Genomic DNA, 19068 nt, shown 5'->3' with positions numbered 1-19068 from the left:
GATTCTCAATATTTTAATAAGTTTTCCCTCAAAGTCCTAAGCAATGATTCCTCTACATGTTGAATGTCCAGTTGTGTTTTGGGGGAATAACTCATAAAATGTACTCTCTCCATATGTGAAGAACAGGATATGTTGCTATTAACTGTGGTCACATTCATACAACTTATTACTTTGGACAATCCTTCCCATCTAACTAACTAATCTTTGCACTTTCATTGTCCAAACCAGGGATACTCTGCCATAGTTTTACTTTTCCTGAAATCAGATTCTTAGATTACACTTGATAAGAGGTCCTTTTGTTCTCTTGGTGCCTGGCTGTCATTTACAAAATGCCCTCCAGATTCAGCTCAATGTAGTATGTAGACTCTTGAGAAGAGAGCTGCAGAAAACATGAAAAAAAAAGTTTGATTACTCATCCAGGTGCTGGGGAAGTAACTGGGTGTTTATGTTCAGTTCCTGACACACAGTTAGTAGCTCATAACCACCTGTAAGCACAGAGGACCCATGCTCCATTTGTCTCCATGAGCACTAAACTACCCACACAGAAACATACATGCATAATTAAATAAAAAGTATGTCTTTAATTTTTTCACATTCAGCACAGGAGTTATTATAATTTAAGAGTATTTGAGTAGTATAAATGATGCCTTGATTCAAATGTTAATATTTGAAAAACACATTCCTCCTTTTGGTTGATTAATAGTGTGTTTGAAACATCACTACTCCCTGTTAAAGGTTAGGACCCTATCTCATACAAGAGATCAGTATGATTTTAATACTCAAAGGCAACTCATTTCTATCACTTTACCTGTGTCAGAAGGATAACAAGATATCTCAGGGAGCATGGAGTTAAGAGCCTCATGAACAGACATCGTCCTGCACTTCATTCCCTGTTTGAGTTCCTTCATCTTGACCAATCCATGTAGTAAGAAAAATTTGCATTAGGCCTACTGTAGCATGAATCTTAAATGGCCTTATTAATAAAAACAAACCTGGAGCCAGGTGTTGGGGTGAATGCTGAAAGATCAGAGAAACAGAACAAGCCACAGCCAACCTCACCTCACCAATTCCTCGGCTGATCTTGATTCCTTAAACCAAAAGCTTCTCAGTCCTCACCCGAATGGATCTCATCTGAACTCCTGCTTGTGGAGTAACTAGGGTTCAGGGTCTAGCTATGTCCAGCATGGGATATTTTAGGGAAAACAAATCTACTTACACTATGTTTTGTGTCTGTTAACTTTATTCTCTAAGACAAAATTCTATTAGTACAGCTATAGCTCTGTCAGGCATTCAAGGTAGGAACAACTCTAGACACACCAAGCTCTATATCCGTCTACTTAATTTCTCTGGGATGAAATCTTGTCTACATAACTACAGTTCTGTCCAGTTCCCTAGCTCATAGTCCTGCTAATGACTAAACTCTTATGCTTCCAGCCTCACCTTCATCCTCTGTATCCTCTTTCTCCATCTCTGTTGCTCTGTTCTCCTGGTACTCAGAAAACTCTGCCCAAGATCTGCTTATCCTCTACGAAACCTCTGTCATAAACAAATTTATACCAGAGATTAATAGATAAAGTCAATGTTAAAAACTGATCTTTTCTTTTTGATAGGCCAGAATCATAGTATTTAAACACATTTGACCATATTATGATATACTAGCTAATGACAGATTTTTATGTTATTCCTCTGCCCCCTTCTAGGGACAGAGATATTTTAATTATATACAAATATACCTATTAGATGGTTAAACTAATTCTCAGCTTGCCATATATATATATATATATATATATATATATAATTGATTATAAATATTTTTTATAGATTATAAGTATATATTACTGATACAAGTATTGATCATATATCAAATATTTACTAGTCAGTCATTACTTAACCATTTACTCCAGTCATCTCCAAACTCAATATTTATTCCCATCTTTCATCACCCTAGAGTGAATTAAACTTCCCTTTTTTACTATACAAGAAAACAGGAACTCTTGCGAGCCACAAGAATATGTTAAGAGATTCAACTGTGTATTAAAACTATACTTTGACTGACCAAGGGTCTGTCAAAAGGCAAGCCATTTATTATGAATACTTGGTGATATCCAGCCTTTAATATTTCAGCTGTGTTCTGCTATGAAATTCTTGCATGCCCAGACCAATTGGCAAACAGTTCAGCTCTCCAGATCTGCTGAGCTTCTAATGTTACTAACTCCCCTGCTGAGCATAGGAGACAAGTTGTCTGGAGACACATAGCTTTGCTTCTTGTGCTAATGAAGCTCAGACCATTCCCTACCCTTGAGGCCTAGTGGCTCTCCAGAGCAGTCAACTGAGAACAAAAGAGTTTTTACACATCAAGGTAAGAGGTAGAATAACATTCCTAAGGAGGCAGAGAACAGGCTGCCCAGGAAAAGGAAGGGGAGGCATTTTCTGCAGAAACAGAGAGAATGGCTTGGACACAGAGAAGAGAGAACAACAGAGGTTCCATAGAGGATAAGCAGATCTTGGGTAGAGTTTTCTGAGTGCCAGGAGAACAGAGCAGCAGAGACGGAGAAGGAGGATACAGAGGACAAATATGAGGCTGGAAGCATAGGAGTTTAGTCATTAGCAGAACTATGAGCTAGGGAACTGGACAGAATTGTAGTTATGTAGACTGGATTTCATCCCAGAGAAATAAAGTAGATGGATATAGCACTTGGTATTGTTAGGATCCTGCTTTCATTCCTCAGGGTCTTGCGTCTTAAGTCATCAACAGGCACTTGCAACTATGTACCTACTGCATGGTCACGCAGTCTGCACCTTAAAAAGCCAGACTTGGACCCCCACCCTCTCTCTCTGTTCTCTCTGCTCCCTGTTCTCTGCTCTGCTCCCACCATCCATCTCTCCCTCCTCCAGGACCTGGCTCCTCTCTTTCTCCCCCCCCACCCCCCGCACTTTCCCATCAAATACAGCTCTAAAACTAGCACTGGGTTCTGTCATGACCCTGACCTTTCCACGCAGTAACCAGCACTGCAAACAGTGCCGCCGGTCATCCTATCAGGTATGTCTAGAGTTATTCCTGCCTTGAATGCCTGACGGAGCTATAGCTGTACTGATAGATTTTTGTCATAGAGGAATAAAGTTAACAGACATAAAATATAGAGTAAGTAGATTTTTTTTCCCTCAGATATCCCATGACAGACATAGCTAGCCCCCAGACCTACACAGCTGTTCAAAACCCTAAAAGATTAAAAATCTTCTAGTTCCTGGTCCTCTCACCTTATATACCTTTCTGCTTCCTGCCATCACTTCCTGGAATTAAAGGCATGTGTCTTTCCCAAGCAAGGTATGAGATCTCAAGTGCTGGGATTAAAGGTGTGTGTCACCATGCCTGGCTCTGTTTCTGGTGTGTCCTTGAAGTCACAGAGATTCAAATGGATTTCTGCCTCTGGAATGCTAGGATTAAAGGCATGTGCTACTGAAAGGGAAAAATCAGTAGCCATCTTGAGACACACTTCCCAATCCCCTCCTCCAAAGGTATTTGCTGACCAGCAGTTTTAGAAGTGACCAGAAGTTGAACTTATATGGCCGGGACAATAAATCTATGTATCCTGGACTTGACAAAACAAGATATGGGGAGTAATGGGCTCAATTGACCAGAAGTTGAACTCTGCTGGAGAGTAGGACTGGAACAATAAATCTGAATGTATATATCCTGGGTTCAACAAAAGCAGGACATAGGGAATAAAAATTTATATCTCTGTAGATCCCCTGAATCCTGTTAGCCATCAGTAACCTCATACTTATAGTTCAGCCAATAACTTCAAAGAACTACCAACCCCAAGGCCCCTCACCCAATCCCAAGCTGCATGTAAACCTTTCCTATATAAACCCCTTAAAGTGAGTGCTCAGGCCGTTTTCCTTGACTCACTGTGTCAAATCTTGGATGCTGACCAAGCTTGCTTATTTTGTTATTAAAAACCTCTGTGTGTTTGCATTAGAAATTGGCTCTGTGGTGATCTTGTTTGGGGGTCTTGTGACCTGGGCACAATACTACCACTACCTAACCTCTATGTTTAATATAGTACTGGTTCTGTTCTCTGACCCCCTGATAAGTTTATTGGGGTACACAATTACAGCCTACATCTGTAATCACCAGGGAAATGGATATTAAAGCCAAATGAATAAATTTTCCTTGTAACCAAGGGAATGGATGCCATTTCCCCAAAGAGAGAAAGCAATCAAGTGTTAGGATGGAGAGGAAGGGGTCCCTGTGCAATGTCCATGGGAACATGGTCCTGGTATGATATTAGCAGATATTGTGGTGGTCCCTGAGAGAATCACACACACAAGACCACCTGACCCAGCAATCTCAATGCTGGGTGAGTGGACAAAGGAAGAAGAGAGGTAGGCAGGGAAGCAGGGAAGGATGGAAATAAGGAAGGAAGGAAGGAAGGAAGGGAGAGACATGAGAGAAGGCAGAGCCAGAGGGTCATCAGGAGTGAAAGGGAAAAGAGAGAGTGTAGTGGGATGAACTAATATAATCACAGTACATCATAAACTAGCAGGGTATTTTGTTTATAAGTAGAATAAATGACAGATATCATAAGAGAATGTTCTTAAGGTCATAGGATGTTAATATATGTATACCTGTCTGTCCTTGTATATGTGTCTTTGTGTAGGTGTGTCTCTGTTGTATGTCTGTGTGTCTATGTCTGTGTGTTTGTGTGTTTCTTGAGAGATGCGTATTTTCTCATAATATGAATTGTTTAGATTACAGAGGTTACCACAGCATCATCTGGCCACAAAGCCAATTTTAAGGATCAGGCACCCTGGAGGCTGTGAGTAGGGGGTTGACTTCAGGGACTGGGTCTCCATTCCCCTGAACAAGCCTCTGTAGACAGCCTAACTTCCCTTCCTGTCTAAGACCCCAGTGACTCTCATAAAACCAGTGGCTGAGACACATCTCAGTAGCCTGACCAGACTCTTGATAGGAGCCATCAGCTAGGGATGCAGTTTCTTCCTCCTCTTTTTTTTTGTTTGTCAGTTTGGTTGGTTGATATGATCGGTCCTTCCTACTCCTAGTTGCTTGAGATTGAAGCTCAGAACACTGATCCTTTTGATCCTTTACACTTTCTTTCTCTGCTGTGTTACAATTAGTCATAAGTGCTAGGCATCAAGAAGAGGAATTTAGGGAGGTTTGTGTTTGTTTTAGGATTACATAACACACTCCTATAATTAAAAAAAAATACTTGTTCTGTGAAAAAAATGATGTTTTAGTAGATAGTAGGGCTAGGCATACAGCTCTATGTCAGTATTTGTCTTCTATGTGCAAGTTCTTAACTTCAAAACCAATTCTAATTTTAAAAAAAGATCAGAATTGGCCACAGAAAAATGTCATTTATCACATTCATAGATGTAAAAGAGGCAATCTCATGGGTAGATGGGGAACAGCAATAACTAGGGTTGGAAATGCAGATGAAAAGTGGTGTTTAATGGAAAGGGAACAATTATGTAGTGAGTTACAAAAGTACTGCTCTTTTGTTGCATAAGAAGCAATTCAGTTTAAGTCTGCAGCAACCATGACAGGCTTCTAAATACCTAAAAACTATGAGTTCAACACAGGGAACCGGCAATGTTTGAGTGAATGGGAATGCTAATTGGTGAGTCTCTGTGTGTGTATATGTATGTTTCCACTTGTGTGTGGAAACCACAAGTAGATTCTGAGTGTCTTCCTCTATTGATTTCCAGCTTATATTTTGAGACACGATCTCACACTTAACCTGGAGCTCCCATGTTCAGATATAAGGTTTGGATGGCAAGTCCCAGAGAACCTCTAGTCACCCCCTCCCCAGTGCTGGAAATAAAGGATAAACCATCACGTCCAGCTTTGTAGTTAAGTGCTGAGGATCAAACTGAGATACTCATACTGGGAGACAGGCACCTCACCCTGAGCCATCTCCTCAGCTCTGGATTTTATTACTTCACATTGTATACATTCATAAAAATACTGTAACTAAGAAAAATATATATATAATGATTTTTAAAGTATACTTTAGTCAAAGAAATTTCCATTTAAATTAAATTGGCTTTTGGTACATTATACATTATATATCATGACATATAAAATATATTTATGGTGATATTTTATTTGTGCTGAAATGTGATTTTATTTGTATGTTAATAAAGTTGCCTGGGGATTAGAGCTAAGAGCAAGCCATTAAGCAAAAGTCTGGGATGATATTACATGTCCTTAATCCAATCACATGGCAGGTAGAATCTCTGTGTGTTCAAGGACACAGCCAAGCGGTGACCTGAACCTTTAATCTCAGTATGAATCATAGAGACCTGGAGGTCTATATAGACAGGCAGTGATGAGGAAGTCATGTGGATGGGTTTAGAACCAATGAGAAGGCAGAACAGAAAGGCAATAAAAAGACAGGATACAGGAAGAAGGTCTCTCTTCCAGAGGAAGGACGGCAGCGAGTGGTAAGATAAAGTGGTCTTAGCTCTTGGCTACTGCTCGATCTCTGGGCTTTTAACTCTTTATTTGGCTCTGCATTTCTTATTTAATAAGACCATTTAGAATTACATCTACATATAGTAATTTCCAAAAGTTTACAATGAAGATATTACATATTATGGAGGCATTTATAAGTCTACCTAGAATATACAATTATACACTCTATAGATATCAATATTCAAAATGAGAACAAAAATAATGGTGAAGATATTTGAACAAGTACTCTTTTGAAACATATATTGAGAATGCTAGATGGATATAATTGACCTAGACAGAGATATTTTAGCTAGATAAGGATTTTTTTAGATAAATGGACTCTCACAATACCTACATATTACTCCATGGAAATGTGATTGCACCTCTGATTTCCAAAGATGACTGTGATGGCCTGATTTTGCTCCAAGACTGTATTCCACCTAGAGGCATATCAATTAACATCAGGGAAACTTAAGCTTAAGTAATTTGGGCTAGCATGACTGCAGAACTAGGCAGGCTTTGGAGTCACTGGAGACAAGTGTGTAGAAGAGAGTTACTGACATGTCAGATAACATCCAAACCATGTACGCAGGTCATGTACTAGGTTGGAATAAAAGCAAATGATTTTTTTTAAAGAAAATGTATTGGTAATTGTGAGTTTTTAAACCAATCATTGTTAATGTCACAAAGTCAATCTCTTAAATGTCCTTAAATCTCTGACAGTTACAGAATTGGTCAACTTAAGAGAGAGAAAGTATCTAGAGAAAGATGAAGTAAGAGAAATAATGATCAGAATATATTGCACAAAAATATATTTTGCAAAAGATTAATTATTTTTTTAAACTAATATGTGATGGTCAGGAATGGAAGTGCACACTTTTAATCAAGTCACTAGGAAGACTGTGGCAAAAGAATCTCTCACAGTTCAATAACAGCTTCATTTGTATAGTGAGTCCGAGTCAACCAGAGTGGTACTGTAAAAAGAAAGGAAGACAGAAAGTCAGCCCATCTACCTGTGAATATGTTTCTGCATGGTGATAGGATGCTGTGTGTGTGTGTGTGTGTGTGTGTGTGTGTGTGTGTGTGTGTGTGTGTGTGTTTGCATGTGGGACTGTGTGTGTGGCTGTAGTTGCAGTTGTGCAGACCCCACATCCATTCTCTCATCAGAAGACTTTGAAATTATCCTAGTGTTTTCTCTACAGATATGACCAACATCTTAATCAAAAGCATCGCGAGAAGGAAACGGGTTATGTCATCTTAAATCTTACAGCCATCATGTAGGAAAATCAGGACATGAAATCAAAGGAGGAATGTGAAGGTGGGAACTGAATCAGGAACCATGAAGGAACTCTGCTTACTGACTTGCACTCCATGGTTGTTCAGCATGCTTTCTTATACAACCCAGAAACACCTTCCCTTGGATGGCACCACCCCTGTCTTCCTAAACCCTGCCACACCAACCATTGCTCAAGAACATGACCCTACTGTCATTCTTACAGAACAAACTGATGGAGGCATTTTTTTTCAACTGAGGTTCCTTGTTCCCTGATAACCCTAGGTTGTATTATGTTGATGAAATTCTAACCACATAACAATTTTACAAGCTAGTACTGTTATGATAACATGACCTACTGAGTATCCATGTGCCCTCCAGACATAAGTAAGTATGGATGTTAGAACACTTAAGAATAAAAATCAGTCTCTCAAATAGAATGTAATTATAAATAATCTGTTGCTTTAACATGAAATCTTTCTCTTTGAAAATAACTTTTGTTTAGTGACTTCCTTTAGGGACCTCATGGAAAAAAGAAAGCCAAGGAGCAAGGCAGTACAGAAAATAGATACAAACTATCTCTGAAGTCACCAAAGACAAAAATATTTGAATAATGAGACTTATGCCAAGTTCTCTAACATAGTATAAGAGATGTACATTTATTTCTGTAATACTACTCCCCAAATTTTTTTACTATATGAAAATATCAGATAAATCCATGATGAGACTTACTGAGAATAATGTCTGAAAAATATTCTTCTAACACTCAGAGCATCAAGAATGTAGGAAAACAGAACTAATAGTGTGGGTGACCATCAGAGCTTGCACAGGATGGCTGACTCCCTAAGGTTAAGATCTGTCTCTACTACTGCCACTCTGAGTACAAAGGCTATGCACACAGAAATAAGGGACACAAAATGTGAGATCTCCAGTACCAAGACTGATATTCTCTGAGTGCTGACTGAACAGGTGGGCTCCAGCTCTGCACTTCACATCCCCTGTGATTTACATTTTCAAGCCATGGAAAAAGCTCTACACACACATGTTCTCTATGATGATCAACACCAAAGGCACAGGGTCTCCATGTTCATGTCTACTTCTTCTCTGCTTCTTGTCTTGATTTCAGCTTCTCTGGATTATTTTCTACTTTAGTTAACATAAACCTCCTCTAGTTGTACAAAATAGTGTTTTATGAACAACTGGTCTTCCCATCCGTTACCAATGCAATAATCATATTTAGAAACCTGGGATTTTCTGTGTTACATGCTAAAAAAAGAGATATAAAGTATGTAGAGAAAGATAGACTGACATTAATCAAGAGCAACTAAAATCTAATATCCAGGTATGGTGTTCCTAAGTGAGAAGGTGAATAGGTTGAAATCAGTCTCTTGGGTCTCCTCTCAGATAAACACATGAAATCACCTGTAATAATGGTAGTGAGCTGCTTCATCACAAGTCATTTCCTAGATGGGTGATGAGACTAAGACAATTCCACTGACACCACAACATTAAATTTTCAGTTGTTCCTTAAGTTGGGTTTCTGATCATAAGAGGCCAAACTCCATCCTGAATTCACTTCAGGTATTTATAGAGATGCACATGTATTTAGGACATGGTACCCAGTTCTGCCTGCACTGTGTGGATGTGGACTCACGTAGTATAAACACTATCATGATTTGCTTGCCATGTCTGTACAGTGTAATTCATACTATTTCCCATTTTTCAGGGATTGCAAATCCAGAAAATAACAGGAAAATGTTCCTGAGTTTCCATCTCTAGTTCATCAAGGAAGCACAAGACAAATCTCAGTCACCTGAGGGAAGAGTGGAAGCCTTGCCCTATGCTTCCTTTTATCCTCTCAGGAACCTCCCCCAATGCAAAGCAGCCCTCAGGCTCAGGATGAAAGCCCAGGCCCAGCTGAGAAGCCCCATCTCCTTCTCACTAGAGCCTCCAGCAGAGCATGGCTGTCCTGGTGCTGCTCCTCTGCCTGGTGACCTTTCCAAGCTGTAAGTGGGTCAGGGTTTCAGGAGAGGGGCCCAGGCATGTCATCTATGGGATGGATGACTGATGGTGATGTTGTTTGTCCCCAGGTGTCCTGTCCCAGGCACAGCTGAAGGAGTCAGGACCTGGCCTGGTGCAGCCCTCACAGACCCTGTCTCTCACCTGCACTGTCTCTGGGTTCTCATTAACCAGCTATGATGTACACTGGGTCCGCCAGCCTCCAGGAAAGGGACTGCAGTGGATGGGAGTAATATGGGGTGGTGGAAACACAAAGTATAATTCAGCCCTCAGTTCCCGGATCACCATCAGCAGGGACACCTCCAAGAGCCAAGTTTTCTTAAAACTGAACAATCTGCAAACTGAGGACACAGCCACTTATTACTGTGCCAGAAACACAGTGAGGGAACTCTAGTGTGAGCCTGCACAAAAACCTCCCTATGGAGACCTCTGATACCAATAGGGGGCACCAAGGACCAGCAGGGATTCCTGAGGACCACCAGTAAAGTTCACTTCAGAAGTCAGGAAGTTCTGGACTATGCTGAATGAGCTTGAGTTTTAATGTCAGAAGTTGTGGTTTCCTCCTCAAGCCAAGGATATCCTCCAGAGGCCACTGTCAACTGTCATAGTCTATTCAACCTTCTATGTGTGCAAACATTAGAACAAATTGTTATTTCCCACACACCCTCCAACCTATCCAATTGCTTCTGATTATCAGACAGAATGGCACCATTTTTTTATATTTCATGTTTGTGTGTGTATATTTCAATTCATATTTCAGAATGGGTCTGAAAATATGACACTGGTTGACTTTAAACCTACTGAGAATGCTTGGGAAATTTGTATGATTTGAATTTACCCTTTTTGTTTCTGAACATGTGATGGAGAAACTGCAGCTTCCAAGAAATATTACCATTTTTCAAAAGTAGATTTGAAACTGAAATATCCGTTATTTCCTTCTTCTAAACCAAGAGAACTTAAAAGAGTATACTTGGTTATCAGTTGTGAAAAATACTATTTTCAAATATTTTTATCTTGGTAAAAATTATTTTGCTATTGTGAATAGTGCTGCTATGAACATAGTTGAGCAAATGTCCTTGTGGTGTGATTGAGCATATTTTTAGGATGTGCCCAAGAGTGGTTTTGCTGCATGTAGAGGTATGTTGATTCCCTGTTTTGTGAGATACTGCCATATTGATTTCCAGAGTGACTGACAAGACTACACTACCAACAGTAGTGGAGGAGTGTTGCCCTTTCTACAAATCCTCTCCAACGTAAGTTGTCATCAGTGTTTTTTATCTTAGTCCTTCTGACAGGTGTAAGATGGTATCTCAGAGTGGGTTTGATTTTTTTTTTAAGATTTGCATATTTTGTATACAGTGTTCTGCCTGCATGTATGCTTGCAGGCCAGAAGAGGGCCTCAGATTTCATTCTAGGTGGTTGTGAGTCACCATGTGGTTCATGGGAAGTGAACTCAGGACCTTTGAAAGAGTAGTCAGTGCTCTTAATCTCTGAGCCATCTCTCCAACCTAGATGCCCCTCAACTGAAGAATGGATAAAGAAAATATGGTACATTTACACAATAGAATATTATGCAGTGGTAAAAGAAAAAACAATGTCTTCATGAAATTTGTAGACAAATAAATGGAAATAGAAAAAAATCATCCTGAATGAGGTTACCCAGACCCAGAAAGACAAACATGGTATGTAATCACTCATAAGTGAATATTTGAGGCAAAGCAAAGGATAAACAGGTTACAACCCACAGTCCCAGAGAAGCTAGGTAAAGAGGAGGACTCTGAAAGGGACACACATGGATCACTCTGGGAAGGGTAAAAGGTTAAGTTCTCTTGGGTAACCTGGGAGGGGGAATCAAGAGGAGGAGATGGGTGGGTAGGAACTTGAAGGTTAGATGGTAGAGTGTGGGGAAGAGAAGGACAACAAAGAAAGAGTGATCTTGACAGAGTGCGCCATTGAGGGGTTAGGGAGAAATCTGCTGCTAAGGAAATCCCCAGGAATCCACAAGGATGTCCCCAGCTAAGACTCACAGCAATGATGGAGAGGGTAATTGAGCTACCCTTCTCCTGTACTCAGATCAATGACTACCCTAATTGTCATCATAAAACCTACATCCAGTGACTGATGGAAGCAGAGGCAGAGACCCATAGCCAAGCATTTGGTCAAGCTCTTGGAGATCAGGTGAAGAGAGGGAAGAGGGATTATAGGAGTAAGGCAAGTCAAGATCATGATGGGAAAAACCACAGAGATAGCAGAACCAAGCTAGTGGGAGCCCACGGACACTGAGCTGACAGCTGGGGAGCCTGCATGGGACCACAGTAGGCCCTCTGAATGAGGGTGACAATTTTGCTGCTTGAAGTTTTTGTGGGTCCCCTGGCAATGGAACCAGGACTCATCTCAATTGTATGAACTGGCTTTTTTAGAGCCCAATCTCTATGGTACCATGCTTACTAAGTCTTGATTAAGAGGGAGGGGCTGGGCCGGGCGGTGGTGGCACACGCCTTTAATCCCAGCACTCGGGAGGCAGAGCCAGGTGGATCTCTGTGAGTTCGAGGCCAGCCTGGACTACCAAGTGAGTCCCAGGAAAGGCGCAAAGCTACACAGAGAAACCCTGTCTCGAAAAAAAACGAAAAGAAAAAAAAAAAAAAAGAGGGAGGGGCTGGGGCCTGCCCCAACTTGGTAAGCTAGCCTCTGTTGAATACCCAAGGGAGGCCATACCCACTAGGAGGAGGGAGTGGAGAGTGGGATGGGGAGAGGTACAGAGGGAGAGGAAGAAGGGGAGGGACGGGGAACAGTGAGCAGCAGGTAAAAAGAAAAAAATCTTTAATTAAGTAATTAAACTTTAAATAATAGTTTGGACCCAAAGTCCCAAGTAATGGTTCCTCTGTAGTCATATTTGTGTCCTCAACCTACAAAATTCTTAGCCACCAGTGTGCACATCCCAGCTGGTGCCAGATCCAGTTCTGGTTCCATCTCCCTTCCACACTTCCCATAGTAAACTGAGTTCTATGATTTTCAGTTTGTGAATTGTTGGTGCTTTTGTTGCCTACAAAGGCTCCCAGAGTTATACCTTGGTACTCTCTGTTGATGCTGACTGGAAGAGCCTGGTTTTTCATGTGTGAACTAGAGAAGTGTCATTCAGAGAAGCAGTGTTGACTGTGGGCTCCACATTAATGGATCATCGACTTGAGGCAGCTTTAAAAAGAAAAAGAGAATGTCCTCTTCTGAAGTTGATGCTTCTCTGGAATCTCTTGTAGTGACACTAATAGTCAAAGATTAAGATTTGAGACCAAGTTGACTAGATCATTAGAATCCTGAGATAATTGCACAAAACAGTGAACTGAATGACTCCACACAATGATAAAATAAAAGGACCATCTTCATATTATATTGGGTCAAGCCAAGGAGCATCCTAAATAGTTCACAGTGAGTGAAACATGGTTAGCATGTAAAACTTTTATTAAACAAGGTTGTTGGATAACATAGAACCAACATCAAGGGCTCTAATTCCCAGTGGTTTCAGTTTTGACCAAGAACATTCACTATGTGCTACTAATATTCTAATACCATGTACGAAAGGATCTTCTGTAATCCGCATTGACATAAGAAATGATTAATCAAATAATTGCAGACAAAGATTCACCTTGAAAGTATGACAGATGTACCAATAGCCTATGGAGATGTTCTGGGAATTTCTCCTCTTGAGCATGCCCTCTCATTATTTCTAGAGTCATAAAGAAAAGGGATACCCAGATGACTTGAGTGCAAAAACCTGGTACACATTCCCTCACCCCAAAACCCAAGAGTTTGTTAGGTTTCTTATAACATGTGTCTTTGATAGAGTGTGATAAGAATGACATGTGACATGGATTCCAATGATGTTCTTCTGGGGTGATATTTTATATGTGCACCCCAATAAAGCTTATCTGAGGATCAGAGGAAAAAGCCAGCCACTATATTAAACATAGAAGTCAGGCAATGGTAGCACATGCCCTTAATCCTAACATTTGGGAGGCAGAGATATATCTGGATCTCTGTGAGTTCAAGGCCACACTGGGAACAGAGTCAGGCCTGGTGGCACATGCCTTGATTCCCAACACCAGTTAACCATAGAGGTCTGGAGGTCTGTACAGACAGACAGAAAGTGATGTTGCTGGGCAGAGAGAGGTAGGAAGAAGGCAAAGCACAGAAAGGCATATATGTGTGGATATACAGGAAGTAGCTCTTTCTTTGACTGAGGATGTCCTAGCAGTAATAACGTGGCTGGCTTCTTTCTGCTTCTCTGATCCCTCAGTTTCTCCTACCCCCCATATCTGGCTCCTGGTTTTTTATTAATAAGACCATTTAGCAATTTGTTTGCATCCTTTCCCTAATTTTGACAAATGAGCAAATATCACCTCAGTAAGAAGTGCCAACTAAAGAAATAACTATTTTGCAAAACATGGCTAGGTTATCCTGTGAAAGATTTTACATAAATAAGTTATGTACCCCACCAGTTCTCAGTTGGTCAGGATAGTGGTCCCAGATAAAGTGCCTGATCCTGATTGAGACACAGAAGATGTAAAAATGAAATTTAACAGTTACTTGTAGCTTCAAATCTGTTATGATCTTTTTCCACTTAAAATCAGATTATTAGCATTTTTATTAATCAGTTGTTTGAGTGATTTATAAACTTACTCATTATTTACACATCAGGCAAATTATAATTTTTTGAGATTTCTATAGTGTTCTAATTAACTAGGGGGATCCCAGAAATTTAGTAAATCATAGATTCACGTTATAGTTATGAAACACATGGTGTGACAAACAATAATGTAGTACATTTTTTAACTTAAAAAGTTTAGATATAGTAGTTAAATGTCTCCATAAACAAATGGTGTAAAATAAAAACATGGATTTGAGATGATATTTTTTAGGAAACCTCAGTGGAGCACTGTGTGAGTCAAGACCACTGACAAGGTTTGGGTAATGGGTTCATTCCTTTCCTGCCTGCATTTATAACTGTAGATAAATTTCTAAGCAGTCTTATTAAATATGAAACACAGAGCCAAATATGGGGTGAAAGCCATAGAGATCAAGGAAATAGTGAGAGCCACCAGCTAACCTTAATTCACTACTCCACACTAGCTTCCTGTCTACCCAGGCAACAAATTCCCTAATTCCATCCTAAATCCTCTGCTGCAGTTTCCAGAGACATCTGGGTTATGGAAGAGCCTGTTAAGAGAGACAAAAAAGACTAGACTCTGTTTATGGGGAGTCTCATATCATACTCAGGGATTCTCTCTACAGGTATAGTGTGTGGAAATCCTTGAAGTGTCCAAATGTTTATTCAAATTTGTTTTCATTTTTATGTGTTGTGGTTTTTATTATAATGTTTCTTCCTCCCTCCCTCTCCACCTCTCTCTCTTTCCTTGTTTCTGTCTCTGTTTCTTCCCCCTTTCTCCTTCTCTCTCTCTCTCTCTCTCTCTCTCTCTCTCTCTCTCTCTCTCTCTCTCTCTCAAGTCTTTTGTGTTTTTATTCATGTGTATGTGTGCATTTTGTTCATGTTGACATGAGATATTTTTATGAACCTACACCATACTTTTGAGACAAAATCCTATCACTGGGTCTGGACATCACTAACTAGCTTGACTGGTTGTCCAGTGTTTCACATTGATGACACTGTCTCTACATCCTAGAGGTGGCACTACCGGTTGGCTGCCACACCCAGTTTTTTGTAGTTATGGAGAACTGGAGGCATAGATCCCACTCAAGGATTCTTGTGTGGTAAGAACATGAACCTCAGAGCTATCTCCACTGCCTTATTTTGGGTAACTTTTTATAATATATGATATACCCTAATCAGAACAAATGCAAAGCATCAAATATGGAAGAAGTGATTCTATATGGGTATCTGGATCAAGTCCTGATCAATCCAAATGGACTGGAAATTGTGGAGCCCTAAACCCATGGTCTTAATATTTGCCAGGATTAGAACACTGTGTGGGATTCAAGTTAGAGCCAACAAGGAAATAAGGCAGGATCAGAAAGTCGAGAACCTTGATGACCTTCACTTCTACCTTCATCCTCAAAATATGTGCACATCACACACAGGGGTGGAACTTGTAATAAAATGTGTGTGAGGCTCCATCATTGAGACTCAAGCATAATGCAGCAGTGACACCCACTGAGCTTCAGTAGCTGCAGGCAGCTGTTAATCCACTCAACGGGTGACATGTCTTTAGTTTTCTTCTATAATATTTATTTGCTATGTTTTTACTCATATAACTCCCCTGAATTTAATGAACCTAAGGAATTTTCTTTTAACATGCTCATCCCTTTTCTTTCCTCCAGAATCCTTCCTAAGGCTTAATTATACTGCCTCCCAAGCACACACAATATGTAGTCTCTGTTGGAAAATCTAGAACAGATTCTTTATCCGAAGCTCAGATATACACAAGTTTGAATCCTACAGGACCTAGAAAAAGCTGATGATTCCTCACTGGCATGTTGGGAATTATGGATGGTGTCACTATGAAAGAACAGAGAATAATTTTTTTTCAGTGAAACTGTAATAATCCCTGAGAACTAGTCTTGGCAAAGTCAGAATTTGAAATTTGTCTTACATGTGATGATGTCATAACTGAGGCTGGGATGCTCTGGAGTCCTGTGAGCTCTTGCAAAATGGTAGAAATGAGGCAAGAGCCAAACTGCTTGTAAAAGGTTATTTCATATTATCTGGTCTGCCTTCCAGCGTCTGGTCCAATAGTTGTGTGAGGACCATGTTCCTGGCTAACAGGAAGCTGAGACTTTAATATCATGGCCAAAACAACTTCACAGTCACAACTGCACTAGTGAATGACTCAATAACTGGAAATGTGGTCAAGCCAGGCTGACACTTGAGACTGTCCATTGTTTCATTGTGTCTTATTTGCAACAGATCATAGTTAACTGGTGTTTTGTTTTGTTTGTTTTGTTTTGTTTTGTTTTGTTTTGTTTTGTTTTGTTTTGAGACAGGATTTCCCTGAGTAGCTTTGGTGCCTTTCCTGGAACTCATTCTGTAGCCCAGGCTGGCTTCAAACTCACAGAGATCCTCCTGCCTCTGCCTCCCAAGTGCTGGGATTAAAGGTGTGAAAATGCCAGACTCAATATAGTCTTAGACAATGATGTGAGGATTTACTGAATTTGTGACATGGCATGGGAACATTTGGTGTTGACACTTCGTAAAGGGGCAATTTGAAGTTCCAATAAATGTGGGAAGCAACACATGGATACCTGTGACCTCCTTCAATTTCTATAGAAGAACTACATAAAATGATGCTCTCATGCCTCAGATATTCTTCTGAAGAATAACCATTGTCAAATATAGCAGTTACTTTTATTATTTTATTAATAAATAAAAATTGGGGGTCAGATACTAAGGTATAAACCTGATAGCTCCACAGAGCCTCATAGAAATGATCAGCTGATCCTCCTCTCCAACTTCCCAGATTAAAAAGACCTGAGAATCTTTCTCACCCCTCCCTATTCTTTCCTGTGTCTGTCTATCCTCCTCTGGGTCTGTCAAAGAATTCTATAGTTTATTCTGGCCAGATGAATATGGATTCTTCCCTCTGAATCAAGATTTAACTTTATTGTCAGGCTTGGAGTGACATTGTAAACAAATCTCACACAGTATTTTTCCCTTTTTGTCTAAATAAAAAGGAAATGTATTGACTTTAAGAAAGTTAAACTATACACAATAAGAACAATTATCAGGTAAGAATTATATTCACAATGTGCAGTCCATTTTTATTTGTTAAATTCAGAGAATGTACTCCATTATCTATCCTCTCTTGGTGAGTCTAAAGGTTTGTACATAATTTACTTTCTGTCATAACTAAGGAAAACTGTAACTCTAACTATCTAGTCTTCAACTGAAAGGGAAAAATCAGTAGCCATCTTCCCCCTCCCCTCCTCCAAATGTATTTGATGACCAGCAGTTTTAGAAGTGTCAGAAGTTGAACTTAAGCCTGGGACAATAAATCTATGGATCGTGGACTTGGCAAAACAAGATATGGGGAGTAATGGACTCAACTGACCAGAAGTTGACCTTAGAGAAGAATAGGACTGGAACAATAAATCTGAATGTATATATCCTGGGTTCAACAAAAGCAGGACATAGGGAGTAAAAAAAAAATTATGTCTCTAAGATACCCTGAATCCTGTTAGCCATCAGTAACCTCATGCTTATAGTTCAGCCAGTAACTTCAAAGACCTGACTCACCCTTAGCCCCCTGGTCCAATCCCAAGCTGCATATATACTTTTCCTATATAAACCCCTTAAAGTGAGTGCTGGGGCCATTCTCCTCCATCTGCTGTGTGGGACATTGGATGGAGTACCAAGCTTGCTTGTTTTGTTAATAAAAAACCTCTGTGTGCTTACATCAGATAATGGCTCAGTGGTGGTCTTGCCTGGAGGTCTTGCGACCTGGGCACAATACAACCACATCAGATATAATATAATATTTCCAGAGTAAACAGGAAGTGCAGAGCAAACAACTTTCAAAATTATAGAAAAAACAAAGACATCTGGATGACTAGTCAGTCACTCCAAATTTCTTTTACAGTATTAGAGCATCCATCTTCGGCCTACTGACCTAATATATATGACAGACAGTTCTGTGGAGGATGGAAATTTTGGAGGACTACCGTACCTTACTTGTCTTGACAAACTTCAGCAGTCAATTTCTTGTGTACTGCTTTTCCATTTTAACTGCATGCTGCCAGCAGTTGAGGCAAGGGAAGTTTCTTCCCCAGTGGCTAACTTTGCTACAAAGAAAGCAAACTCCATGTGGAAGTTCTTTGATTCCCATTTGTGGGGTCCTACCTCACCAGGGACTTAGGTCTCCAGAGAAGGACTACCTGGAACCAAGGAAAGGTAAGTGCACCACTTGCCCATTCTCCAGCCTCCCTTTATCCCAGGAGACAATCAGAATCAGCAGGGAGCCAAGTCAGGCAAGGACTTGTTTATTTAAAAACAGCAAGTTCTTTTAAAGCATTAAAAAACAAGGCTGAGGGGGGTTAAAATGTCCTGTTGGGCCAATTAGCTTGAAGGTTACCCAATTATGTGCCTAGTCTAGAGTATTTACAGTGTTGCCCATGAGGGAATCATATACTGACATCATCTTTCTTGACCTGAAGCTCCAATCACATCTATTTGTAAACAAATTGGGTTCCACCCTCTACCCTTTCCCAGGGGCCATATTTACTAGCACCTGGCTCCATAGACCCCCCCCCCACACACACACACCCATTATTCTTTTGAGGTAGATTGAAGCTT

Source organism: Peromyscus californicus, unplaced genomic scaffold (assembly GCF_007827085.1).
Source record: "Peromyscus californicus insignis strain IS unplaced genomic scaffold, ASM782708v3 Scaffold_15__1_contigs__length_86483966, whole genome shotgun sequence".
NCBI classification, from domain to species: Eukaryota; Metazoa; Chordata; class Mammalia; order Rodentia; family Cricetidae; genus Peromyscus; species Peromyscus californicus.
Note: the sequence above shows the minus strand (reverse complement) of the source record.